Raw genomic sequence first — 27,744 nt, 5'->3', positions numbered from 1 at the left:
GTTCGGGGTCGGCTGTCATTTTTGGTGCACTGGAAGGGGTATGGCCCGGAGGAGAGGTCGTGGGTGCGCAGTTGTGATCTTCATGCCCTCAGACTGATACGCTCTTTCTTCTCGCAGTTCCCTGATAAACCCGGTGGTAGGGGTTCTTTGACCCCTCGTCAGAGGGGGGGTACTGTTAGGGTCTCCTGCCCTGTGCTGCCACGTCGTCATGGCAACCGGGAGACAAGTGCTAGCGGAGTGACCTGAGCGCAGCTGATACTCCGGTTCGGGTCTTTTGCTGTGCAGTGGTTATAGGCTCTGTGCATGGCAGGGGATCCGGTGCTGGTTTTTGTGCTCACAGTCTGTGAGGTCTGAGTGGGGCGTGGACAGCACCTGCTTTATAAGGCCTCTTCTCAGGGTAAGCAGATGCTGCTGAATCTTTGTTGGTTAGTCAGTTTCTGAAAGTTAGCCAGTACTGTGTAGCTTTGTATTTGTTTGTTGCTTACTGCAAATAGGCCTGGGGATTTGGTATTACACTCTGCCAATCCAGACCTAGCAGTAAGACTGGAGTCAGTCGTTTAGCTTGCTGGGGTTCTGTTACTACTCTTGGAACTTAGTAAGTTTGCGGCTGTATTCTAAGACTTGCCTGTCTAATCCTGTCTCACTGTGCTAGGTGTCAGGGGTCAGTTTAGTGGCAGTAAGCTGAACCTGTGCACTGCAAGTGAGAATTAGGATTGTGGAGACTCTCCTTGTGTCTATCATTCCATCTCTGACCAAGGAGTTTACTGCCACACCCGTTGGTAACCCTTTAGGGTTTTGCTGTTGCCCTTAGCAACAGCATTTCGGGTTCTCTACGTATTAAAACACAACATCTTGCTTTTCCCATCTGAGCAGTTCTAATACAAGGGAGATACCCAGTTCCTTAGCCTCTGGGCTTCTCTGTTCACTTTGTGTGTATTTTGTTAACCTATCACCTTCTGTGTACGTTATGTCATATTCCCCAGTCTGTCTGTAAGTCCATTTGTTTTGCATAACAGTTCTAACACCAGTACATTACTGCAGGCACTGGAGTGCATAACAGTCCTGACACCAGTACTTTCCTGCAGGCACTGGTGTGCATAACACACACTAGTACTGCAGCCGGACAGGTAGATATATTTATTATGTAATGACTGATGACGGACCTGCTTGACACTGTCAGCTCAGCAGCACCGCAGACTGCTACAGTAAGCTACTATAGTAGTATGTATAAAGAAGAAAGAAAAAAAAAACCACGGGTAGGTGGTATACAATTATGGATGGACGAGCGACTGCCGTCACAGAGGTAGCTACAGCCGTGGACTACCGTACTGTGTCTGCTGCTAATATAGACTGGATGATAATGAGATGAAATCAATATATATTATATCACACTAGTACTGCAGCCGGACAGGTAGATATATTTATTATGTAATGACTGATGACGGACCTGCTGGACACTGTCAGCTCAGCAGCACCGCAGACTGCTACAGTAAGCTACTATAGTAGTATGTATAAAGAAGAAAGAAAAAAAAAAAACCACGGGTAGGTGGTATACAATTATGGATGGACGAGCGACTGCCGACACAGAGGTAGCTACAGCCGTGGACTACCGTACTGTGTCTGCTGCTAATATAGACTGGATGATAATGAGATGAAATCAATATATATTATATCACACTAGTACTGCAGCCGGACAGGTAGATATATTTATTATGTAATGACTGATGACGGACCTGCTGGACACTGTCAGCTCAGCAGCACCGCAGACTGCTACAGTAAGCTACTATAGTAGTATGTATAAAGAAGAAAGAAAAAAAAAAACCACGGGTAGGTGGTATACAATTATGGATGGACGAGCGACTGCCGACACAGAGGTAGCTACAGCCGTGGACTACCGTACTGTGTCTGCTGCTAATATAGACTGGATGATAATGAGATGAAATCAATATATATTATATCACACTAGTACTGCAGCCGGACAGGTAGATATATTTATTATGTAATGACTGATGACGGACCTGCTGGACACTGTCAGCTCAGCAGCACCGCAGACTGCTACAGTAAGCTACTATAGTAGTATGTATAAAGAAGAAAGAAAAAGAAAACCATGGGTAGGTGGTATACAATTATGGATGGACGAGCGACTGCCGACACAGAGGTAGCTACAGCCGTGGACTACCGTACTGTGTCTGCTGCTAATATAGACTGGATGATAATGAGATGAAATCAATATATATTATATCACACTAGTACTGCAGCCGGACAGGTAGATATATTTATTATGTAATGACTGATGACGGACCTGCTGGACACTGTCAGCTCAGCAGCACCGCAGACTGCTACAGTAAGCTACTATAGTAGTATGTATAAAGAAGAAAGAAAAAAAAAACCACGGGTAGGTGGTATGCAATTATGGATGGACGAGCGACTGCCGACACAGAGGTAGCTACAGCCGTGGACTACCGTACTGTGTCTGCTGCTAATATAGACTGGATGATAATGAGATGAAATCAATATATATTATATCACACTAGTACTGCAGCCGGACAGGTAGATATATTTATTATGTAATGACTGATGACGGACCTGCTGGACACTGTCAGCTCAGCAGCACCGCAGACTGCTACAGTAAGCTACTATAGTAGTATGTATAAAGAAGAAAGAAAAAAAAAACCACGGGTAGGTGGTATACAATTATGGATGGACGAGCGACTGCCGACACAGAGGTAGCTACAGCCGTGGACTACCGTACTGTGTCTGCTGCTAATATAGACTGGATGATAATGAGATGAAATCAATATATATTATATCACACTAGTACTGCAGCCGGACAGGTAGATATATTTATTATGTAATGACTGATGACGGACCTGCTGGACACTGTCAGCTCAGCAGCACCGCAGACTGCTACAGTAAGCTACTATAGTAGTATGTATAAAGAAGAAAGAAAAAAAAAAACCACGGGTAGGTGGTATACAATATTATATATATATTATATACAATTATATATATATATATATATTAAACTGGTGGTGATTATTAAACTGGTGGTCAGGTCACTGGTCACACTATCAGCAACTTGCAAGTAGTACTCCTAAGCAGACAATCACAATATATATATTATACTGGTGGTCAGTGTGGTCACAATGGCAGTGTGGCACTCTGGCAGCAAAAGTGTGCACTGTACGTTATATGTACTCCTGAGTCCTGCTCTCAGACTCTAACTGCTCCCCACTGTCAGTGTCTCCCCCACAAGTCAGATAATACAGTCACACTATCTATCACTTCAGCAAGTAACTAGTCTAGTACTCCTCCTAATGCTCCCCAAAATTACTACTGTGTCTCTCTCTACTGTCTCACTCTCTTCTCTATAAACGGAGAGGACGCCAGCCACGTCCTCTCCCTATGAATCTCAATGCACGTGTGAAAATGGCGGCGACGCGCGGCTCCTTATATAGAAACCGAGTCTCGCGATAGAATCCGAGCCTCGCGAGAATCCGACAGCGGGATGATGACGTTCGGGCGCGCTCGGGTTAACCGAGCAAGGCGGGAAGATCCGAGTCGCTCGGACCCGTGTAAAAAAAAAATGAAGTTCGGGCGGGTTCGGATTCCGAGGAACAGAACCCGCTCATCTCTATTTATTACAGACATTTTTTTTCTGCATGCACAGTGTGTCCTATCTGACACAGACTGCATGCTCCGTCTCCACACTGCACTGCCTTACTGGGCATGTGTACAGCGTGCTCCAGCAAGTGAAGGCTTTCACTATTACAAAAGCCCGATGTGGACATATCGCCAGAACAGAGCTTTCTTGCAAGCTCTGTATTGGCACCTTTACTATAATACATCCCTGTGATCAGAGGTGTTGTAATAGAGGAGGGGGCCCATATGCAGACTGTGGGTGGGCCCGCTCCTTTCCACAGTGCAGTAGGCTCCAGCATTGTGCCGGAGTCTACTGCACATGCGCAGGTCTCTGGAAACGTGGCATCCGCCATTTCCTGGAGACTAATATCACTACTGCGCATGCATGGTGGCCATTTTGTCTGTGATTATTGTAACTGCTGCAGCGCCCGACGCAGGACGCAGGACTCAGGAAAGGTGAGTATTAAAACATGGGTGCAGTGTATGCGATGTGGGCCCCCCTGTACCTACTACCCAGGGGCCCGTGTGCACCACACACATTGCACATTATAAAAACTAGAGATAGGCGGGTTCGGTTCCTCGGGATCCGAACCCCCCGAACTTCACCCATTTTACACGGTTCCGAGGCAGCCTCGGATCCTCCCGCCTTGCTCGGTTAACCAGAACGTGCCCGGACGTCATCATCCCGCTGTCAGATTCTCGCGACATTCGTATTCTATATAAGGAGCCGCGCGTCGCTGCCATTTTCACTCGTGCTTTGGAGATTGAACGGAGAGGACGTGGCTGCGTTCTCTCCCTGAAAAGCTCCGTAATCTGTGCTCAGTGTGCTGAAAATATCTGTGCTCAGTGTGCTGCAAATAATCTGTGCTCAGTGTGCTGAAAATATGTACGTTCTCTGCCTGAAAATGCTCCATATCTGTGCTCAGTGTGCTGCAAATATCTGATCAGTGTGCTGCATTGTGGGGACTGGAGACCACCAGTATATAATATATACTTTTCTATAGCTTCTATACTGCTTGTCAGGACACATGGTCACAGTTACACCGCTCTGTACTGATATATACAATAATATATATACTTTTCTATAGCTTCTAAACTGCTTGTCAGGACACATGTGTCACAGTTACACCGCCCTGTACTGATATATACAGTAATATATATACTTTTCTATAGCTTCTATACTGCTTGTCAGGACACATGGTCACAGATACACCGCTCTGTACTGATATATACAATAATATATATACTTTTCTATAGCCTCTATACTGCTTGTCAGGACACATGGGTCACAGTAACACCGCTCTGTACTGATATATACAAAAATATATATACTTTTCTATAGCTTCTATACTGCTTGTCAGGACACATGGGTCACAGTTACACTGCTCTGTACTGATATATACAATAATATATATACTTTTCTTATTTTCTATAGCTTCTATACTGCTTGTCAGGACACATGGGTCACAGTTACACCGCTCTGTACTGATATACAATAATATATATACTTTTCTATAGCTTCTAGTATTACAGTGCAGTATTTTGGTGACCAACAGTATACATATATAGTACAGTACAGTAGGCCATTGCTATTGGTATATTAATGGCATATAATTCCACGCATTAAAAAATGGAGAACAAAAATGTGGAGGGTAAAACAGGGAAAGATTAAGATCTACTTCCACCTCGTGCTGAAGCTGCTGCCACTAGTCATGGCCGAGACGATGAAATGCCATCAACGTCGTCTGCCAAGGCCGATGCCCAATGTCATAGTAGAGAGCATGTAAAATCCAAAAAACAAAAGTTCAGTAAAATGATCCAAAAATCAAAATTAAAAGCGTCTGATGAGAAGCGTAAACTTGCCAATATGCCATTTACGACACGGAGTGGCAAGGAACGGCTGAGGCCCTGTCCTATATTCATGGCTAGTGGTTCAGCTTCACATGAGGATGGAAGCACTCATCCTCCCGCTAGAAAAATGAAAAGACTTAAGCTGGCAAAAGCACAGCAAAGAACTGTGCGTTCTTCTAAATCACAAATCCCCAAGGAGAGTCCAATTGTGTCGGTTGCGATGCCTGACCTTCCCAACACTGGACGGGAAGAGGTGGCGCCTTCCACCATTTGCACGCCCCCTGCAAGTGCTGGAAGGAGCACCTGCAGTCCAGTTCCTGATAGTCAAATTGAAGATGTCACTGTAGAAGTACACCAGGATGAGGATATGGGTGTTGCTGGCGCTGAGGAGGAAATTGACAAGGAGGATTCTGATGGTGAGGTGGTTTGTTTAAGTCAGGCACCCGGGAAGACACCTGTTGTCCGTGGGACGAATATGGCCATTGACATGCCTGGTCAAATTACAAAAAAAATCACCTCTTCGGTGTGGAATTATTTTAGCAGAAATGCGGACAACAGGTGTCAAGCTGTGTGTTGCCTTTGTCAAGCTGTAATAAGTAGGGGTAAGGACGTTAACCACCTAGGAACATCCTCCCTTATACGTCACCTGGAGCGCATTCATCAGAAGTCATTGACAAGTTCAAAAACTTTGGGTGACAACGGAAGCAGTCCACTGACAACTAAATCCCTTCCTCTTGTAACCAAGCTCCTGCAAACCACACCACCAACTCCCTCAGTGTCAATTTCCTCCTTAGACAGAAAAGCCAATAGTCCTGCAGGCAATGTCACTGGGAAGTCTGACGAGTCCTCTCCTGCCTGGGATTCCTCCAATGCATCCTTGAGTGTAACGCCTACTGCTGCTGGCGCTGCTGTTGTTGCTGCTGGGAGTCGATCGTCATCCCAGAGGGGAAGTCGGAAGACCACTTGTACTACTTCCAGTAAGCAATTGACTGTCCAACTGTCCTTTGCGAGGAAGATGAAATATCACAGCAGTCATCCTGCTGTAAAGCGGATAACTCAGGTGTTGGCAGCTGCAGTGGTGTTAAACGTGTGTCCGGTATCCACCATTAATTCACAGGAAATTAGAGAATTGCTTGAGGTACTGTGTCCCCGGTACCAAATAGGTTCCATTTCTGTAGGCAGGCGATACCGAGAATGTACACAGACGTCAGAAAAAGAGTCACCAGTGTCCTAAAAAATGCATTTGTACCCAATGTCCACGTAACCACCGACATGTGGACAAGTGGAGCAGGGCAGACTCAGGACTATATGACTGTGACAGCCCACTGGGTAGATGTATTGCCTCCCGCAGCAAGAACAGCAGCGGCGGCACCAGTAGCAGCATCTCGCAAACGCCAACTCGTTCCTAGGCAGGCTACGCTTTGTATCACCGCTTTCCATAAGAGTCACACAGCTGACAACCTCTTATGGAAACTGAGGAACAACATCGCAGAATGGCTTACCCCAATTGGACTCTCCTGGGGATTTGTGACATTGGACAACGCCACCAATATTGTGCATGCATTACATCTGGGCAAATTCCAGCACGTCCCACGTTTTGCACATGCATTGAATTTGGTGGTGCAGAATTTTAAAAAAAACGACAGGGGCGTGCAAGAGATGCTGTCGGTGGCCCGAAGAGTTGCGGGCCACTTTCGGCATTCAGCCACCGCGTGCCGAAGACTGGAGCACCAGCAAACACTCCTGAACATGCCCCGCCATCAGCTGAAGCAAGAGGCGGTAACGAGGTGGAATTCAATCCTCTATATGCTTCAGAGGATGGAGGAGCAGCAAAAGGCCATTCAAGCCTATACATCTACCTACGATATAGGCAAAGGAGGGGGAATGCACCTGACTCAAGCGCAGTGGAGAATGATTTCAACGTTGTGCAAGGTTCTGCAACCCTTTGAACTTGCCACACGTGAAGTCAGTTCAGACACTGCCAGCCTGAGTCAGGTCATTCCCCTCATCAGGCTTTTGCAGAAGAAGCTGGAGACATTGAAGGAGGAGCTAAAATGGAGCGATTCCGCTAGGCATGTGGGACTTGTGGATGGAGCCCTTAATTCGCTTAACCAGGATTCACGGGTGGTCAATCTGTTGAAATCAGAGCACTACATTTTGGCCACCGTGCTCGATCCTAGGTTTAAAGCCTACGTTGTATCTCTCTTTCCAGCAGACACAAGTCTGCAGATGTTCAAAGACCTGCTGGTGAGACACTTGTCAAGTCAAGCGGAACGTGACCCGCCAACAGCTCCTCCTTCACATTCTCCCGCAACTGGGGCTGCGAGAAAAAGGCTAAGAATTCCGAGCCCACCCGCTGGCGGTGATGCAGGGCAGTCTGGTGCGAGTGCTGACATCTGGTCCGGACTGAAGGACCTGCCAACGATTACTGACATGTCGTCTACTGTCACTGCATATGATTCTGTCACCATTGAAAGAATGGTGGAGGATTATATGAGTGACCGCATCCAAGTAGGCACGTCAGACAGTCCGTACGTATACTGGCAGGAAAAAGAGGCAATTTGGACGCCCTTGCACAAACTGGCTTTATTTTACCTAAGTTGCTCCCCCTCCAGTGTGTTCTCCGAAAGAGTGTTTAGTGCAGCCGGTCACCTTGTCAGCAAGGAAAATGTGGAGATGATGTTCATCAAAATGAATCAAAATGAATTATAATCAATTCCTCCGTGGAGACATTCACCAGCAATTGCCTCCAGAAAGTACACAGGGACCTGAGATGGTGGATTCCAGTGGGGACGAATTAATAATCTGTGAGGAGGGGGCTGTACACAGTGAAAGGGGTGAGGAATCGGATGGTGAGGAGGAGGTGGACATCTTGCCTCTGTAGAGCCAGTTTGTGCAAGGAGAGATTGATTGCTTCTTTTTTGGTGAGGGCCCAAACCAACCAGTCATTTCAGCCACAGTCGTGTGGCAGACCCTGTCACTGAAATGATGGGTTTGTTAAAGTGTGCATATCCTGTTTATACAACATAAGGGTGGGTGGGAGGGCCCAAGGACAATTCCATCTTGCACCCCTTTTTTTTTTTTTTATCTCTGCATCATGTGATGTTTGGGGCTAATTTTTTTAAGTGCCATCCTGCCTGACACTGCAGTGCCACTCCTAGATGGGCCAGGTGTTTGTGCCGGCCACTTGGGTCGCTTAGCTTAGTCATCCAGCGACCTCGGTGCAAATTTTAGGACTAAAAATAATACTGTGAGGTGTGAGGTGTTCAAAATAGACTGGAAATGAGTGGAAATTATGGTTATTGAGGTTAATAATACTATGGGATCAAAATTACCCCCAAATTCTATGATTTAAGCTGTTTACACCCGAATCCAAAACACACCCGAATCAGACAAAAAAATTTCAGGGAGGTTTTGCCAAAACGCGTCCGAATCCAAAACACGGCCGCGGAACAGAATCCAAAACCAAAACACAAAACCCGAAAAATGCCCGGTGCACATATCTAATAAAAACCCCAATGTCTGTGATAATATCGAATATCGCAATGTGATATTAATCGATATTATCACATCACAATCACATTTAAATGGCGAATTGTAATAAATACTCCTCTAACCTACATGGATCTGACTGCAGTGATCAGTTGATCATGGAAATGAGAGAGAACTTGCTTGCAGAATATTCATGCATTGCAACCTAACAAATGGTTGCCTTATTTTGTGAATACGTCTCAAAGACATGGGACTGGAATTGCAGAATTATTTGGTTTGCAGATAGTTGTAACCTTTTCTTTACTTATGTATGTTTGCAAGCATAAAAAGGTCAATGATTAATATAATTTATCTATATAGCACCTCTATATCAGAAACTGCAATTTAGTAGAGTACAGTAGATTTACTAAAGCTTCTAAAACAGACACGTGGTACTCTTGCCCACAGAAATCAGATTTTGTCTATCAATTTCTAGAATGCAATAGAGAAATGATAAACAGAATCTGATTGGTTGCTATGGGCAACATCACTACATCTGATTTTTAGAAGCTTTAGTAAATCTACACCTACAGTCTACTTGCTCTACCACATACTAACTCAAACAGGGGCAGTACGAATGGTGTAATGGCTAGCATTACTGCCTCACAGCACTGAGGTCATGGGTTCGATTCCTACCACGGCCATAACTGGGTGGAGTTTGGATATTCTCCCCATACTTGCGTAGGTTTCCTCCAGGTACTCCGGTTTCCTCCCACAGTCCAAAAATATACTGGTAGGTTAATTGGATCCGAACAAAATTAACCCTGGTGTGAATGTGTACATGTGATAGGGAATAGATTGTAAGCTCCACTGGGGCAGGGACTGATGTGAATGGCCAAGTATTCTCTGTAAAGCGCTGCGGAATATGTGTGCGCTATATAAATAACTGGTAATAAAATAAACATCATAGGTGGAAATTTACTAAGCTCCCGAATACATTCGAGTTTGTTTTTATTTTCTAAGTGTCATCTCAGGAATTTACTAAACACAAATCTCTGCAGTGTTGGGGCACTACCGACCACACAAATACGAATCAATAGATCATCGGTCAAACGTGGCTGTTATTTTATACAACACGGGAATTTATTAGGAATTCGTATTCTCAATCACTGCCAACAATAGCCAAACACTGCAGAGAAAGCATGGAATTCGTACAGAAATGGAGTTTGAAATAGACCTGTTTTTTGCTCGCGTGTTCTGATAGTCATGCACTGATCAGTGAGATCCGTGCATGGTTCTCTGTGTAAAAGTGTCTAAAAAGAGTTAAAAATATTTTTTTTTTAAAAATGCTTGGGGTCCCGCCTCCTAAGCATAACCAGCCTCGGGCTCTTTGAGCCGGTCTTGGTTGTTAAAATAACAGGGGGAAAAATGCGTAGGGTACCCCAGTATTTTTATACAGCGAGCACCGGGCTCTTGGTACGGTCCTGGTTCCAAAAATACAGGGGACAAAAGACGTAGGTGTCCCCCGCATTTTTAAAACCAGCACCGGACTCCACTAGCCACGGACATAATGCCACAGCCGGGGGACACATTTACAGTGAGGCAAAAAAGTATTTGGTCAGGTACCGATTGTGCAAGTTGACCCACTTAAAAAGATGAGAGAGGTCTGTAATTTCCATCATAGGTACACTTCAACTGTGAGAGACAGAATCTGAAAAAAAAACTAGGAAATCACATTGTATGATTTTTTAAACAATTTATTTGTATATTCTTGCGGAAGATAAATATTTGGGCAATCAAAAAGTTTCACTAAATACTTTGTAATATAACCTCGGTTGGCAATTACAGAGGTCAAACATTTTCTGTAGTTCTTGACCATTGTGTTAAGTCCGGCAGTGTTTTACTATTCTCTCCTGTAAAACACTGCCGGCAATACAAATTTCACCGACATCGGTGAACTTGTATTGAAAAAACATGGTAGTTTAGTAAATAACCGTGTTTTCTCTATCGTCCTAAGTGGATGCTGGGGTTCCTGAAAGGACCATGGGGAATAGCGGCTCCGCAGGAGACAGGGCACAAAAAAGTAAAGCTTTACTAGGTCAGGTGGTGTGCACTGGCTCCTCCCCCCATGACCCTCCTCCAGACTCCAGTTAGATTTTGTGCCCGAACGAGAAGGGTGCAATCTAGGTGGCTCTCCTAAAGAGCTGCTTAGAGAAAGTTTAGTTTAGGTTTTTTTCTTTACAGTGAGTCCTGCTGGCAACAGGATCACTGCAACGTGGGACTTAGGGGGAAAGTAGTAAACTCACCTGCATGCAGAGTGGATTTGCTGCTTGGCTACTGGACACCATTAGCTCCAGAGGGATCGAACACAGGCCCAGCCGTGGAGTCCGGTCCCGGAGCCGCGCCGCCGACCCCCTTGCAGATGCTGAAGCGTGAAGAGGTCCGGAAACCGGCGGCTGAAGACTCCTCAGTCTTCATAAGGTAGCGCACAGCACTGCAGCTGTGCGCCATTTTCCTCTCAGCACACTTCACTGGGCAGTCACTGAGGGTGCAGAGCGCTGGGGGGGGGCGCTCTGAGAGGCAAATATAAACCTTATACAAGGCTAAAAATACCTCACATATAGCCCATAGGGGCTATATGGAGATATTTAACCCCTGCCTGACTGGAAAAATAGCGGGAGAAGAACCCGCCGAAAAAGGGGCGGGGCCTATCTCCTCAGCACACGGCGCCATTTTCTGTCACAGCTCCGCTGGTCAGAACGGCTCCCAGGTCTCTCCCCTGCACTGCACTACAGAAACAGGGTAAAACAGAGAGGGGGGGCACATTAATGGCTATATATATATATATTAAAGCAGCTATAAGGGAGCACTTAATATAAGGATATCCCTTGTATATATAGCGCTTTGTGGTGTGTGCTGGCAGACTCTCCCTCTGTCTCCCCAAAAGGGCTAGTGGGTCCTGTCTTCATTAGAGCATTCCCTGTGAGTTTGCGGTGTGTGTCGGTACGTGGTGTCGACATGTATGAGGACGATATTGGTGTGGAGGCGGAGCAATTGCCAAATATGCAGATGTCACCCCCCAGGGGGTCGACACCAGAATGGATGCCTTTATTTGTGGAATTACGTGATGGTTTATCTTCCCTTAAACAGTCAGTTGAGGACATGAGGCGGCCGGACAATCAATTAATGCCTGTACAGGCGCCTCAAACACCGTCAGGGGCTGTAAAACGCCCTTTGCCTCAGTCGGTCGACACAGACCCAGACACGGGCACTGATTCCAGTGACGACGGTAGAAATTCAAACGTATTTTCCAGTAGGGCCACACGTTATATGATTTTGGCAATGAAGGAGACGTTACATTTAGCTGATACTACAGATACCGTAAAACAGGGTATTATGTATGGTGTGAAAAAACTACAAACAGTTTTTCCTGAATCAGAAGAATTAAATGACGTGTGTGATGAAGCGTGGGTTGCTCCTGATAAAAAGTTGATAATTTCAAAAAAGTTATTGGCATTATACCCTTTCCCGCCAGAGGTTAGGGCGCGCTGGGAAACACCCCCTAAGGTGGACAAGGCGCTCACACGCTTATCCAAACAAGTGGCGTTACCCTCTCCTGAGACGGCCGCACTTAAGGATCCATCAGATAGAAAGATGGAAGTTATTCAAAAGAATATATACACACATGCAGGTGTTATACTACGACCAGCTATAGCAACTGCCTGGATGTGCAGTGCTGGAGTAGTTTGGTCAGAATCCCTGATTGAAAATATTGATACCCTAGATAGGGACAATGTTTTACTGTCGTTAGAACAAATAAAGGATGCATTTATCTATATGCGTGATGCACAGAGGGATATTTGCACACTGGCATCTCGGATGAGTGCTATGTCCATTTCAGCCAGAAGAGCCTTATGGACACGACAGTGGACAGGCGATGCGGATTCAAAACGTCACATGGAGGTTTTGCCGTATAAAGGGGAGGAGTTATTTGGAGTTGGTCTATCAGACTTGGTGGCCACGGCTACTGCCGGGAAATCCACTTTTTTACCTCAAGTCACTCCCCAACAGAGAAAGGCACCGACCTTTCAACCGCAGCCTTTTCGCTCCTACAAAAATAAGAGAGCAAAGGGCTTGTCGTACCTGCCACGAGGCAGAGGAAGAGGGAAGAGACACCAACAGGCAGCTCCTTCCCAGGAACAGAAGCCCTCCCCGGCTCCTGCAAAAACCTCAGCATGACGCTGGGGCCTCTCAAGCGGACTCGGGGACAGTGGGGGGCCGTCTCAAAAATTACAGCGCGCAGTGGGCTCACTCGCAGGTAGACCCCTGGATCCTGCAGATAATATCTCAGGGGTACAGGTTGGAATTAGAGACGGATCCTCCTCATCGTTTCCTGAAGTCTGCCTTACCAACCGTCTCTTCCGAAAGGGAGAGGGTGTTGGAAGCCATTCACAAGCTGTACGCTCAGCAGGTGATAGTCAAAGTACCCCTATTACAACAAGGAAAGGGGTATTATTCCACTCTATTTGTGGTACCGAAGCCGGATGGCTCGGTAAGGCCTATTCTAAATCTGAAGTCCTTGAACCTCTACATAAAAAAGTTCAAGTTCAAGATGGAGTCACTCAGAGCAGTGATAGCGAACCTGGAAGAAGGGGACTTTATGGTATCCTTGGACATCAAGGATGCGTATCTACACGTTCCGATTTACCCCGCACACCAGGGGTACCTCAGGTTCATTGTTCAAAACTGTCACTATCAGTTTCAGACGCTGCCGTTCGGATTGTCCACGGCGCCTCGGGTCTTTACCAAGGTAATGGCCGAGATGATGATTCTTCTTCGAAGAAAAGGCGTATTAGTTATCCCATACTTGGACGATCTCCTAATAAGGGCAAGGTCCAGAGAACAGCTGGAGACAGCTTTAGCACTATCTCAAGAGGTGCTAAGACAACACGGGTGGATTCTGAATATTCCAAAATCCCATTTAATCCCGACAACTCGTCTGCTGTTCCTAGGAATGATTCTGGACACGGTTCAGAAAAAGGTTTTCCTTCCAGAGGAAAAAGCCAAGGAGTTATCCGATCTGGTCAGGAACCTCCTAAAACCAGGAAAAGTGTCAGTACATCAATGCACAAGAGTCCTGGGAAAAATGGTGGCTTCTTACGAAGCAATTCCATTCGGCAGATTCCATGCAAGAATATTCCAAAGGGATCTGTTGGACAAATGGTCAGGGTCGCATCTGCAGATGCACCTGCGAATAACCCTGTCACCAAAGACAAGGGTGTCACTTCTGTGGTGGTTGCAGAAGGCTCACCTATTAGAAGGCCGCAGATTCGGCATTCAGGATTGGATCCTGGTGACCACGGACGCCAGCCTGAGAGGCTGGGGAGCAGTCACACAAGGAAGAAACTTCCAGGGAGTATGGACGAGTCTGGAAAAGTCTCTTCACATAAACATTCTGGAACTAAGAGCAATCTACAATGCTCTAAGCCAGGCGGAACTTCTCCTGCAAGGAAAGCCGGTGTTGATTCAGTCGGACAACATCACGGCGGTCGCCCATGTAAACAGGCAGGGCGGCACAAGAAGCAGGAGTGCAATGGCAGAAGCTGCCAAGATTCTTCGCTGGGCGGAGAATCACGTGATAGCACTGTCAGCAGTGTTCATCCCGGGCGTGGACAACTGGGAAGCAGACTTCCTCAGCAGACACGATCTTCATCCGGGAGAGTGGGGTCTACATCCAGAAGTCTTCAACATGTTAATAGACCGTTGGGAAAGACCAATTGTAGACATGATGGCGTCTCGCCTCAACAAGAAACTGGACAAATATTGCGCCAGGTCAAGAGATCCACAGGCAATAGCTGTGGACGCACTGGTAACTCCTTGGGTGTACCAGTCAGTGTATGTGTTTCCTCCTCTGCCGCTCATACCAAAGGTATTGAAGATCATACGGCAAAGAAGAGTAAGAACAATACTAGTGGTTCCGGATTGGCCGAGAAGGACTTGGTATCCGGAACTTCAAGAGATGCTCACGGACGAACCGTGGCCTCTACCTCTGAGAAGGGACCTGCTACAGCAGGGTCCCTGTCTTTTTCAAGACTTACCGCGGCTGCGTTTGACGGCATGGCGGTTGAACGCCAGATCCTAAAAGGGAAAGGCATTCCAGAAGAAGTCATTCCTACCTTGATTAAGGCACGGAAGGAAGTCACCGTGAAACATTATCACCGCATTTGGCGAAAATATGTAGCGTGGTGCGAGGATCGGAGGGTTCCGACGGAGGAATTCCAACTGGGTCGTTTCCTACATTTCCTGCAATCAGGATTATCTATGGGTCTCAAATTGGGATCCATTAAGGTTCAAATTTCGGCCCTGTCAATATTCTTCCAAAAAGAATTGGCCTCTGTCCCTGAGGTCCAGACTTTTGTCAAGGGAGTACTGCATATACAGCCTCCTGTGGTGCCTCCGGTGGCACCGTGGGATCTAAATGTAGTTTTAGATTTCCTCAAATCCCATTGGTTTGAACCATTGAAAAAGGTGGATTTGAAATATCTCACATTGAAAGTGACTATGTTACTAGCCCTGGCCTCTGCCAGGAGAGTATCTGAATTGGCGGCTTTATCTTATAAAAGTCCTTATCTAATCTTCCATTCGGATAGGGCAGAACTGCGGACTCGTCCGCATTTTCTCCCTAAAGTGGTATCAGCATTTCATCTGAACCAACCTATTGTGGTGCCTGCGGCCACTAGCGACTTGGAGGACTCCAAGTTGTTGGACGTTGTCAGAGCCTTAAAAATATACATTGCAAGGACGGCTGGAGTCAGAAAATCTGACTCGCTGTTTATATTGTATGCACCCAACAAGTTGGGCGCACCTGCTTCTAAGCAGTCGATTGCTCGTTGGATTTGTAACACAATTCAACTTGCACATTCTGTGGCAGGCCTGCCACAGCCTAAAACTGTAAAAGCCCACTCCACAAGGAAGGTGGGCTCATCTTGGGCGGCTGCCCGAGGGGTCTCGGCATTACAACTCTGCCGAGCAGCTACGTGGTCGGGGGAGAACACGTTTGTAAAATTTTACAAATTTGATACCCTGGCAAAGGAGGACCTGGAGTTCTCTCATTCGGTGCTGCAGAGTCATCCGCACTCTCCCGCCCGTTTGGGAGCTTTGGTATAATCCCCATGGTCCTTTCAGGAACCCCAGCATCCACTTAGGACGATAGAGAAAATAAGAATTTACTTACCGATAATTCTATTTCTCGGAGTCCGTAGTGGATGCTGGGCGCCCATCCCAAGTGCGGATTATCTGCAATACTTGTACATAGTTATTGTTAACTAATTCGGGTTATTGTTAAGGAGCCATCTTTAAGAGGCCCTTTCTGTTGTCATACTGTTAACTGGGTTTAGATCACAAGTTGTACGGTGTGATTGGTGTGGCTGGTATGAGTCTTACCCGGGATTCAAAATGCCTCCCTTATTGTGTATGCTCGTCCGGGCACAGTACCTAACTGGAGTCTGGAGGAGGGTCATGGGGGGAGGAGCCAGTGCACACCACCTGACCTAGTAAAGCTTTACTTTTTTGTGCCCTGTCTCCTGCGGAGCCGCTATTCCCCATGGTCCTTTCAGGAACCCCAGCATCCACTACGGACTCCGAGAAATAGAATTATCGGTAAGTAAATTCTTATTTTTTCTCAAAAAGTTGCAATCTCACACTGCCGATTTCAGCTGAGATTGATCTCGGCTGAAATACGAATTTTAGTAAATATATTCCATAGACTCATTTTGTCAGCAAACCAATTAGCACATTCAGGTAAAAAAAAAAAAAAACATACAGATTCCACATGACTCCACATGGCCATCTTTCTGTATGGGCTCAATGGCCAGGTGCCCAAGGTAATGAGTGCTAGCTGTGAGGTAAAAGCTGCTTGTTTTGCCCTCTGCTGGCTTTCCCACTGTCCCTAGTGCTTACCAGCTCCTCCAGTCAACTGGCTCAGCCTGTCCCTGTCACACACCGACATGCTCAACGCGTCACCATGCAGCAGCTGCGGCTGCTCCAAAACTCAGGCCTCTCATTATGACCCAGTCAATCCTCAATTGCCACCTCGTTGACAGATTGCACCATTCAGCTCAGTCTCTCCACAGGTGGGATGGCTTCCCCTGGCACTTCACACAGCGCTCTCTCCTCAGAGCTCAGCTCCCACACAGTTGGCCCCTCCCCCGTTCAGGTCAACCTGTTGCTTCCTAGGTCTGGGCTCCTTTTCCTGCTACAACTAGGAGAAATGTTAACTCCTGCAGCTCCGGTTCTTGCCCTAGCACTGGGAGCACAAGATCCAAATAAGGGACGCTGTAGGAGTCCTGACGGGGTTCTGTAGTAGGTTATCACATCTGCAGTCAAGCAAGCCGTGCTCCTACTGAGAAATTATGAATATTAAGCCCACTCCACTATCCACCCCTCCCATGCATATTAAACGCCCCCTACCACCCTGGAAGTCATGTACTGGGGCACCTTCATTCAGCCCCTTCTACAGTTTAGTGTTCTACCTCCCGCCCCATCTTTTACCATCTGTGCAAAAATTACTGCTGCAGGTCCTACATGCTGATCTGAAGATAGAACACCCCTACCGTGGGACATCAAAGTTGCAACTGATAGTACAGCCCATCCCTACCGATAGAGGATGGGTAGGACCCAGTGCATTGCTTTGCCCAGGGGTCTACACTGCTGTTAAGATGACCCTGCTCCACATAATACCCTTGTCTGACTGAAATGCATGGCAGAATTCAAGTATTGTGAAACATTAGTGCTAATTACTGTGCCACCCAACAATGGGTGTGAGTATTGTACCACATTGGTCCCCTCCTACCACCCTTTCACTGCTAGGCAGGGCAGTGGTGAATAGGACACACCTTCAAACTCCTGTAAAAATCAGTACAGTGCAGTCCCAATTGTGGCAGTAGTACAGAGCCCTCAAATCGTAACTCTCCCACTGAATATGGGATGGTTGCGACCGTTTCTTTCTTTATGTGCCAGTTGCACTTTAAACAGGAGGAAACAGGGATATCTGTGTTCTTGGTAATGTATTATCAGCATTTATTTGCAGTTACGTATCACTGATAAAAGCTGATTTTTACCAGTAGCGGACTTTACCTATGGGCTGCAGGACTGCAGTCCCCCCAGGTAAAATCCGCCACCTCAGCTTAGTGAGCCAGATGCAGTACATGGGGGATCAGCATGAATTACGGGCGCCCGCATGGCTGCCGATATTATGCCGACAACGTCATTCCAGCTGCCAGTACACTGGCTACACTGTGACTGGCAGTGACTTCCTTGGAAGTTCTACCTGCCAGTCACCAGCAGGCAGTCCCATTGAGACAGGACTGCGATTAGGAAGCCACTCATTGCCTTTCAGCCCTAGCCAGAATCTATGGGCTACAGCCGAAGCAGTGTGGGATTTTGCGCGCGTGTGCAGTACTGCCACTGCTACTATGCATGCACCTGTCGGCTACATGGTACAGACGCCGGGACCCAGCCGGCGATGGGGACAAGGTGGCGGTGACCAGGCAGCACGCCAACGGCAGCCCCCTTCCTCCATCCAGGCAGGAGCCGCCACTGATTGTTACTCTGGGCCTGATTCAGAGATGTAAGCAAACATGATTTTTTTTCGCTGTTGAGCATTTATCAGCAGTCTGTGCATGTCTTTAAGTGACACAACACATGTGGTGGGATGGTCTTGTGGCGAAGGTTGCAGAGAGGATTTATTTGCAAAGTGATTGACAGTCAGGGACAGTTTGGTGGAGGTAATGTGGGAGTGGCGTCAAAAGCACGTGTCGCGAGCATACAGGCTCGGACTGGCCCACAGGGGTACAGGGGAAACCACTGGCGGGCCCCACTGCCTGGGGGGCCCACCCTCTCAATTATACATTATGAATATGTTACTTTATACTGCACAGGAGTATGGTGTATTTTCTACAGTGCATTGCTGTTATTAATCTAGTACATTATCATGCATGCACTAGCATTAATTACTATATATATATTATTTATCAAGGGGCCAGGACCATGCACTAATGGTTGGCCAAGCCTCTAAGAATGGGCCCCTACCACTGCATTTCCCCGGTGGGCCCTTCATACCCCAGTCCAACACTGCGAGCATATGTGGGGGTGTTACTGACTGCAGCAATTCCATACGCAGTAGAAATGTCTCCGGCGTCTTACCTCCTGTCTAAATACAAATTCCAGCGGCTGTGACATCAGCATATCATTTTGCACATTAGCACGTACAATGACGCAGCTACGATGGCATCAGTGTATATCTTTGAATCAGGCCCTCGGGAACTCTCTAGTAAAAGACAAATATTAGATGAAAACTGCTAAAGCTGCACTACCCCCTGACAGAATGGCTGATGTATTACTACAGAACTGGCAAGTTCATTTTGTTCATCAGCTTTAAATGGCGAAGGGTGTGTGTGTGTGAACAGTAGGACCCATCTCAAACCAAAAAGGTGGCCCATCCCCAGCTGTGAGGAAGGGACACCTTAGGAAAATATATATGTATACGTGCTAGTGGATATTAAATATTAGAGTATGTATAAGTAACAAATGATGGAATGTGTACAGCTTTCTGGCAGATGAGTCATTATATTTAAGTATCTTGAAAGTCAAAGAAACAACAAAAAGAGAAGAGCCAGCCATGAGACGGACACTTTTTTTTCTTTAGTCTTAACAGTAGAAAAAAAAAATGCTGAATATGCACAGATTCTGTACATTAATAATAATAGGAGACGGGATAGATGCACCTCAGCACAATTCTAATTTAATGAGAAACAATAAAACTGTTTTCCAAGGGGGCCTATTTAGGGCTATGGAATGTAGATATTAAAGTTTTGAGATTTATTTTTCTTCCCGTTAAGGTATGCTGATGTGCATTTTCTGGAGTTCAATGCATCCTCCTACAGAACACCGGTCCCTTCGTTGTGACTAGTGCACAGATGATACTGGGGAACGAAGACTCTTTCCACCGTTTGATGCACTTATGAAATGATGATCAATACCAAGTTACAGACAGTAGTTGATAAGGAGCAGGCTTTATTGGTAAACCAAAATTATCATACAGTAAGCACTATAAAACCGTCATGTAGAACCAAACATTAAAGTACAATCTAGTTCCCACTATCCGACATTCTGTATGACAAATACTGTGCACTCAGGAGTATAACTACCCGAAATAACCAATTACTAAACTATTTATAGTCTGTGAAATCTATAAGATGTTTATTTCGAAAGGAAATGAGTGGGGCCTACTATGAGTGGGTGTTTTTTAACTTCAGTCCTCAAGTACTCCCAAACAGTCATGTTCTAAGAATTAGTATAGGAACATGTTTGTCAAACTCTACAAAAAATATTAACTTACTTATTATTAAAGAATCTGAAAACATAACCTGTTGGAGGCATTTGAGGTCCAGAATGGAGAAACCTTGGTCGGGAGGTTTTCGATAGATAAACAGTTACAAGGTCGATAGTCAATAGGATTATTATTATTATTATTATTATTATTATTATCAGCCTTTATTTATATGGCGCCACAAGGGATCCGCAGCGCCCATTACACAGTACATAATAAAATGAGCAAACAAGAAAACAGCACTTACAGTTCAAGACAATATAGGACAGGCATGGAAGACCAGGGGTTAGGTGCCATCAAAGGGAGTAAGGAGTATAAGATAGTGAAAAAAGGAAAGGCACATGAGGTAAGAAGGCCCTGCTGTTGCGAGCATACAATCTAAAAGGTAAAGGGCTAACACAGAAGGGGTAGACAGTTAGCATAGACTAGAGGGTTAGGAGGAGAGTTGGCTGGATTTGAAGAAATAGTTTTGAGAGCCCGTTTGAAGTTTTGAAGAGAGGTGGAGAGTTGGATGGGGAGGTAGAGAATTCCAGAGATAGGGAGCAGCATGTGCAAAATCTTGCAGGTAAGAGTGGGAGGAGGTAATCAGTTGGCAGAGACGGCGTGCATTAGCAGAGCAAAGAGGACGGGTGGGAATGTAAACAGAGTTAAGTTATAATTATTATTATTATTATTATTATTAACAGTTTCTTATATAGCGCAGCATATTCCGTTGCGCTTAACAATTAGAACAACAGTAATAGAACAAAACTGGGCAAAAACAGACAGACATAGAGGTAGGAAGGCCCTGCTTGCTAGCTTACAATCTATAGGGGAACAGGCATTGATACACAAGGATAGATGCTACCTATTGCATAATGGTCCGCCAGATTGCTAGGTTCTTAATGGGTTGTATGATATGATCACCCAGCAATGTTGGAAGACAAAATATGTGAGGTTATGTGGACTGTGCAGAGAGGATGTAATTAGATAGGGAAGCATTGAAGGTTATGTGGGCGTGTCTAGCATTTGATAGGCTTGTCTGAAGAGGTGAGTTTTCAGGGAACGTTTAAATGTTTGGAGACAAGAGGTGAGTCTTATTGTGCATGGGAGGGCATTCCACAGAGTGGGGGAAGCCCGGATAAAGACCTGTAATTTTGATTGGGAACAAGTAATACGTGTGGATGAGAGATGCAGATCTTGTGCAGAGCGGAGAGGTCTGGTAGGGAGATACTTTGAGATGAGTGAAGAGATGTATCATGGTGCAGTTTGGTTAATAGCCTTGTATGTAAGTAAAGGTATTTTATATTTAACACGGCAAAATACCGGTAACCAATGGAGGGGCTGACTGAGCGGATCAGCAGACGATGAATGTCTAGCAGGGAAGATTAGCCACGCAGCTGCATTTAAAATGGATCGTAGTGGTAAGAGCCTATGTTTGGGAAGACCAGTAAGGAGACTATTGCAATAATCAATTCGGGAGATGATGAGTGCATGGATTAGAGTTTTTGCAGTGTCTTGTGTAAGATAAGGGCGTATTTTGGATATGTTTTTTAGGTAACATGATTTAGAGACAAATTGAATATGTGGAACAAAGGACAGTTCAGAGTCAAGGATGACACATAAGCAGAGAGCTTGTGGGGTAGGGTGGATAGTCGCATTGCTTGGGACTCCGTAAGGACCATGGGGTATAGACGGGCTCCACAGGAGACATGGGCACTATAAAGAACTTTAGAATGGGTGTGCACTGGCTCCTCCCTCTATGCCCCAGTTAGAGAAACTGTGCCCAGAGGAGACGGACAGTACGAGGAAAGGATTTTTGTTAATCCAAGGGCAAGATTCATACCAGCCCACACCATCCACACCGTATAACCTGGAATATACGCAACCAGTTAACAGTATGAACAAAACAGTATCAGCCAACGACTGATCTTAACTGTAACATAAGCCTTATGTAAGCAATAACTATATACAAGTCATGCAGAAATATGTCCGCACTGGGACGGGCGCCCAGCATCCTCTACGGACTAGGAGAAAAAGATTTACCGGTAGGTTTAAAATCTTATTTTCTCTTACATCCTAGAGGATGCTGGGGACTCCGTAAGGACCATGGGGATTATACCAAAGCTCCAAACCGGGCGGGAGAGTGCGGATGACTCTGCAGCACCGAATGAGCAAACATGAGGTCCTCCTCAGCCAGGGTATCAAACTTGTAGAATTTTGCAAAAGTGTTTGAACCCCACCAAGTAGCTGCTCGGCAAAGCTGTAAGGCCGAGACGCCTCGGGCAGCCACCCAAGAAGAGCCCACCTTCCTAGTGGAATCGGCCTTTACTGAATTTGGTAGCGGCAATCCAGCCGTAGAATGAGCCTGCTGAATCATGTTACAGATCCAGCGAGCAATAGTCTGCTTAGAAGCAGGAGTGCCAACCTTGTTGGCTGCATACAGGAAAAACAGTGCCTCTGTTTTCCTAACCCGAGCCGTCCTGGCTACGTAAATTTTTAAGGCCCTGACCACATCAAGGGATTTGGAATCCTCCAAGTCTCCCGTAGCCACAGGCACCACAATAGGTTGGTTCATATGAAACGATGACACCACCTTAGGCAAAATTGAGGACGAGTCCTCAACTCTGCTCTATCCTCATGGAAAATGAGATAGGGGCTCTTATGAGATAAGGCCGCCAATTCGGACACCCGCCTTGCAGATGCCAAGGCCAACAACATGACCACTTTCCAAATGAGAAACGTTAATTCAACTGTTTGAAGAGGTTCAAACCAGTGAGATTTTAGGAACTGTAACACCACGTTAAGATCCCATGGTGCCACTGGGGGCACAAAAGGAGGTTGGATGTGTAGCACCCCCTTTACAAAAGTTTGGACTTCTGGGAGAGAAGCCAATTCCTTCTGGAAGAATATAGGTAGGGACGAAATCTGTACCTTAATGGAGCCTAGCTTTAGGCCCATATCCACTCCTGTCTGTAGAAAGTGGAGAAAACGGCCCAAGTGGAAACCTTCCGTAGGAGCATTCTTGGCTTCACACCAAGATACATACTTCCTCCAGATACGGTGATAATGTTTCGCCGTCACTTCGTTCCTAGCCTTTATCAGAGTAGGGATGACTTCTTCCGGAATACCCTTCCCCGCTAGGATTCGGTGTTCAACCACCATGCCGTCAAACGTAACCTGCAGTAAGTCATGGAACACGCAGGGTCCCTGCTGCAACAGGTCTTCCCTGCGAGGAAGAGTCCACAGATCTTCTGTGAGCATCTCCTGAAGATCTGAATACCAGGCCCTTCGAGGCCAATCCGGAACAATGAGTATTGGCTGTACTCTTTTTCGTCTTATGATTCTCAATATTTTTGAGATGAGAGGAAGAGGAGGGAACACATAGACCGACTGAAACACCCATGGTGTCACCAGGGCATCCACCGCTACTGCCTGAGGGTCCCTTGACCTGGCACAATACCTCCGAAGCTTCTTGTTGAGGCGTGATGCCATCATGTCTATTTGAGGAAGTCCCCAAAGACTTGTTATCTCTGCAAAGACTTCTTGATGAAGTCCCCACTCTCCTGGATGGAGATCGTGTCTGCTGAGGAAGTCTGCTTCCCAGTCGTCCACTCCCAGAATGAATACCGCTGACAGAGCGCTTACATGATTTTCCGCCCAGCGCAGAATCCTGATGGCTTCCGCCATTGCCACTCTGCTCCTTGTCCAGCCTTGGCAGTTTACATGAGCCACGGCTGTGACGTTGCCTGATTGAGTCAGAACCGGTAGGTCGCAAAGAAGATTCTCCGCTTGTCGTAGGCCGTTGTATATGGCCCTTAATTCCAGTATGTTGATGTGTAGACAAGCCTCCTGGCTTGACCACAGTCCCTGAAAATTCCTTCCTTGTGTGACTGCTCCCCATCCTCGGAGGCTCGCGTCCGTGGTTATCAGAACCCAGTCTTGAATGCCGAATCTGCGACCCTCTAGAAGGTGAGCACTCTGCAGCCACCACAGGAGAGACACCCTGGCCCTGGGGGACAGGCTTATCTTCTGATGTATTTGTAGATGGGACCCCGACCACTTGTCCAGAAGGTCCCACTGAAAAGTCCTCGCATGAAACCTGCCGAAGGGGATGGCCTCGTAGGCTGCCACCATTTTTCCCAGAACTCAAGTGCATTGATGAACCGACACTCTTTTTGGTTTTAGCAGGTCTCTGACCATGTTCTGGAGGTCCTGGGCTTTTTCCATTGGGAGAAAAACCCTCTTCTGTTCCGTGTCCAGAATCATGCCTAGGAATGATAGTCGAGTCGTTGGAATCAATTGCGACTTTGGCAGATATAGAATCCAACCATGCTGTTGTAGCACTCTCAGGGAGAGTGACACGCTTTTCAGCAATTGATCTCTCGATCTCGCTTTTATCAGGAGATCATCCAAGTACGGGATAATTGTGACTCCCTGCCTGCGCAGGAGCACCATCATCTCCGCCATCACCTTGGTGAAAATCCTCGGGGCCGTGGAAAGCCCAAACGGCAACGTCTGAAACTGGTAAGGACAGTCCTGTACAGCGAATCTCAGGTACTCCTGATGAGGAGGATATATGGGGACATGAAGGTGTGCATCCTTTATGTCCAGTTACACCATAAAATCCCCCCCTTCCAGGCTGGAGATCACTGCCCAGAGCGATTCCATCTTGAATTTGAACCTTTTCAAGTACAGGTTTAGGGATTTCAGATTTAAAATGGGTCTGACCGAGTCATCCGGCTTCGGGACCACGAACAGGGTTGAATAGTACCCTTTTCCCTGTTGGACTAGGGGAACCGTGACAATCACTTGCTGTTGACACAGCTTTTGAATTGCAGCTAACACTACTTCCCTCTCTGGAGGAGAAGCTGGCAAGGCCGATTTGAAAAATCGGCGAGGGGGCACTTCTTCGAATTCTAGTTTGTAGCCCTAGGATACAATTTTCATCGCCCAAGGATCCACGTCTGACAGAACCCAGACCTGGCTGAAGAGTCGAAGACATGCCCCCACCGGTGCGGACTCCCTCAGTGGAGCCCCAGCGTCATGCGGGGGATTAAGTAGAAGCCGGGGAGGACTATTGTTCCTGGGAGCCGAAGCAGGCGTTCTTTTCCCTCTACCCTTACCTCTGGCGAGGAAGGATGAGCCCCGACCTCTTCTGGACTTATGTGACCGAAAGGACTGCATCTGATATTGTGGAGTTTTCTTTTGCTGTGGGGGAACAAAAGGCAAAAAAGTAGATTTACCCGCAGTAGCTGTGGAAACCAGGTCCGCGAGACCTTCCCCAAATAAAACTTCACCTTTGTAAGGTAAAACCTCCATATGCTTCTTTGAGTCGGCATCCCCCGTCCATTGGCGGGTCCACAGGGCTCGCCTAGCAGAAATGGCCATGGCGTTGGCTCTTGAACCTAGCAGCCCAACCTCTCTCATATATAAGACTGCGTCTTTAATGTGACCTAAGGTCAATAAAATGGTATCCCTATCTAGGGTATCAATGTCAGCTGACAAGTTATCTGTCCAAGCTGCAACCGCGCTACATACCCATGCCGATGCTATTGCCGGTCTGAGTAAAGCCCCCGTATGTGTATAAATAGAATTTAAGGTAGTTTCCTGTCTGCGATCAGCAGGATCCTTGAGGGCTGCCGTGTCGGGAGACGGTAGCGCCACCTTCTTGGACAAGCGCGTCAAAGCCTTGTCCACCCTGGGCGAGGATTCCCACCGTACCCTGTCCTGTGCAGGGAAAGGATACGCCATAAGAATCCTCTTGGGAATCTGCAGTTTTTTGTCTGGAGTTTCCCAAGCTTTTTCAAATAACTCGTTCAGCTCATGAGATGGGGGAAAGGTTACCTCAGGTTTCTTTTCCTTATACATGCGCACCGTCGTGTCAGGGACAGAGGGGTCATCTGTGATATGCAAAAAACCTTTTATTGCAATAATCATATAATGAATACTTTTGGCCACCCTTGGGTGTAACCTTGCATCATCGTAGTCGACACTGGAGTCAGAATCCGTGTCGGTATCAGTGTCTGCTATTTGGGATAGAGAACGTTTTTGAGACCCTGAAGGGCCCTGTGACACAGTCAAAGCCATGGATTTACTCCCTGTTTTTTCCCTGTACTCTGCTTTGTCCAAACTCTAATGCAATAAGGTCACATTTGCATTTAAAACATTCCACAAGTCCAACCAATCAGGTGTCGGCGTTGCCGACGGAGACACCACAATCATCTGCTCCACCTCCTCCTTAGATGAGCCTTCCGCTTCAGACATGCCGACACACTCGTACCGACACCCCCACACACACAGGGATATTTATCTGGACATAGTCCCCCAATAAGGCCCTTAGGAGAGACAGAGAGAGAGTATGCCAGCACACACCCAGCGCCAACTGACACTGGAAAACAAATTCCCAGAATATATAGCGCTTTTTTATATAATTATGTATAATACACTCACTGCGCCTTACAAGTGCCCCCTCCCCCCCCCTCTTTTTTGCCCTGTGTCACCGTGTTCAGCAGGGGAGAGTCCGGGGAGCCAGCGTCTCTGCAGTGCTCTGTTGAGAAAATGGCGCTGGTTAGTGCTGTGGGACCAAGCTCCGCCCCCTCCAGCGGCGGGCTTCGGTCCCGCTCAATTTTATAATACTGGCGGGGATTTATATAACTACTGCCTCCGTCCTGCACCCATCAGTGCCTGCTAGCGTGTGTTGTGTGGGAGCAATGGCGCGCTTACCTCAGGGAAGATCTGAAGTCTTCTGCCGCCTTGAAGTCTTCTTTTCTTCTTATACTCACCCGGCTTCTATCTTCCGGCTCTGCGAGGAGGACGGCGGCGCGGCTCTGTGATGAACAGCGAGGGGAGACCTGCGTTCCGACTCCCTCTGGAGCTAATGGTGTCCAGTAGCCTAAGAAGCAGAGCCTATCACTTAAGTAGGTCTGCTTCTCTCTCCTCAGTCCCACGATGCAGGAAGCCTGTTGCCAGCAGTGCTCCCTGAAAATGAAAAACCTAACAAAATTATTTTTTCAGAGAAACTCAGGAGAGCTCCCTGTAATGCACCCAGTCTCCTCTGGGCACATGATCTAACTGAGGTCTGGAGGAGGGGCATAGAGGGAGGAGCCAGTGCACACCCATTCTAAAGTTCTTTATAGTGCCCATGTCTCCTGCGGAGCCCGTCTATAACCAATGGTCCTTACAGAGTCCCCAGCATCCTCTAGGACGTAAGAGAAATAATTAATTCTGTTTTAGAAATGTTGAGTTTGAGGTGGCGAGATGACATCCAAGATGAAATGGCAGACAGGCATTCAGTAACACGAACCAATAAAGATGGCAATAAATCTGTAGAGGATAGGTAGATTTGAGTATCATCAGCGTACAAATGATACTGAAATCCGAAGGAGCTGATTAGTTTACCAAGCGATGAG

At 46.7% G+C, this 27,744-nt stretch overlaps 1 long non-coding RNA gene across 1 annotated transcript in view; it reads left to right on the top strand.

Moving 5' to 3' along the window:
• The window catches only part of LOC135057660 (uncharacterized), a 40,093-nt gene extending 19,755 nt beyond the window's left edge, over positions 1–20,338 (top strand). The window contains exon 3 of the long non-coding RNA XR_010244275.1: positions 19,863–20,338. This is a non-coding gene — a long non-coding RNA (uncharacterized LOC135057660). The remainder of the gene's footprint in view (positions 1–19,862) is intronic.
• Positions 20,339–27,744: the final 7,406 nt, after the last annotated feature.

Source organism: Pseudophryne corroboree, chromosome 3 (assembly GCF_028390025.1).
Source record: "Pseudophryne corroboree isolate aPseCor3 chromosome 3, aPseCor3.hap2, whole genome shotgun sequence".
Lineage (NCBI taxonomy): Eukaryota > Metazoa > Chordata > Amphibia > Anura > Myobatrachidae > Pseudophryne > Pseudophryne corroboree.
The sequence above is the reverse complement of the archived record's forward strand: the minus strand, read 5'-3'. Positions and strand labels throughout refer to the sequence as shown.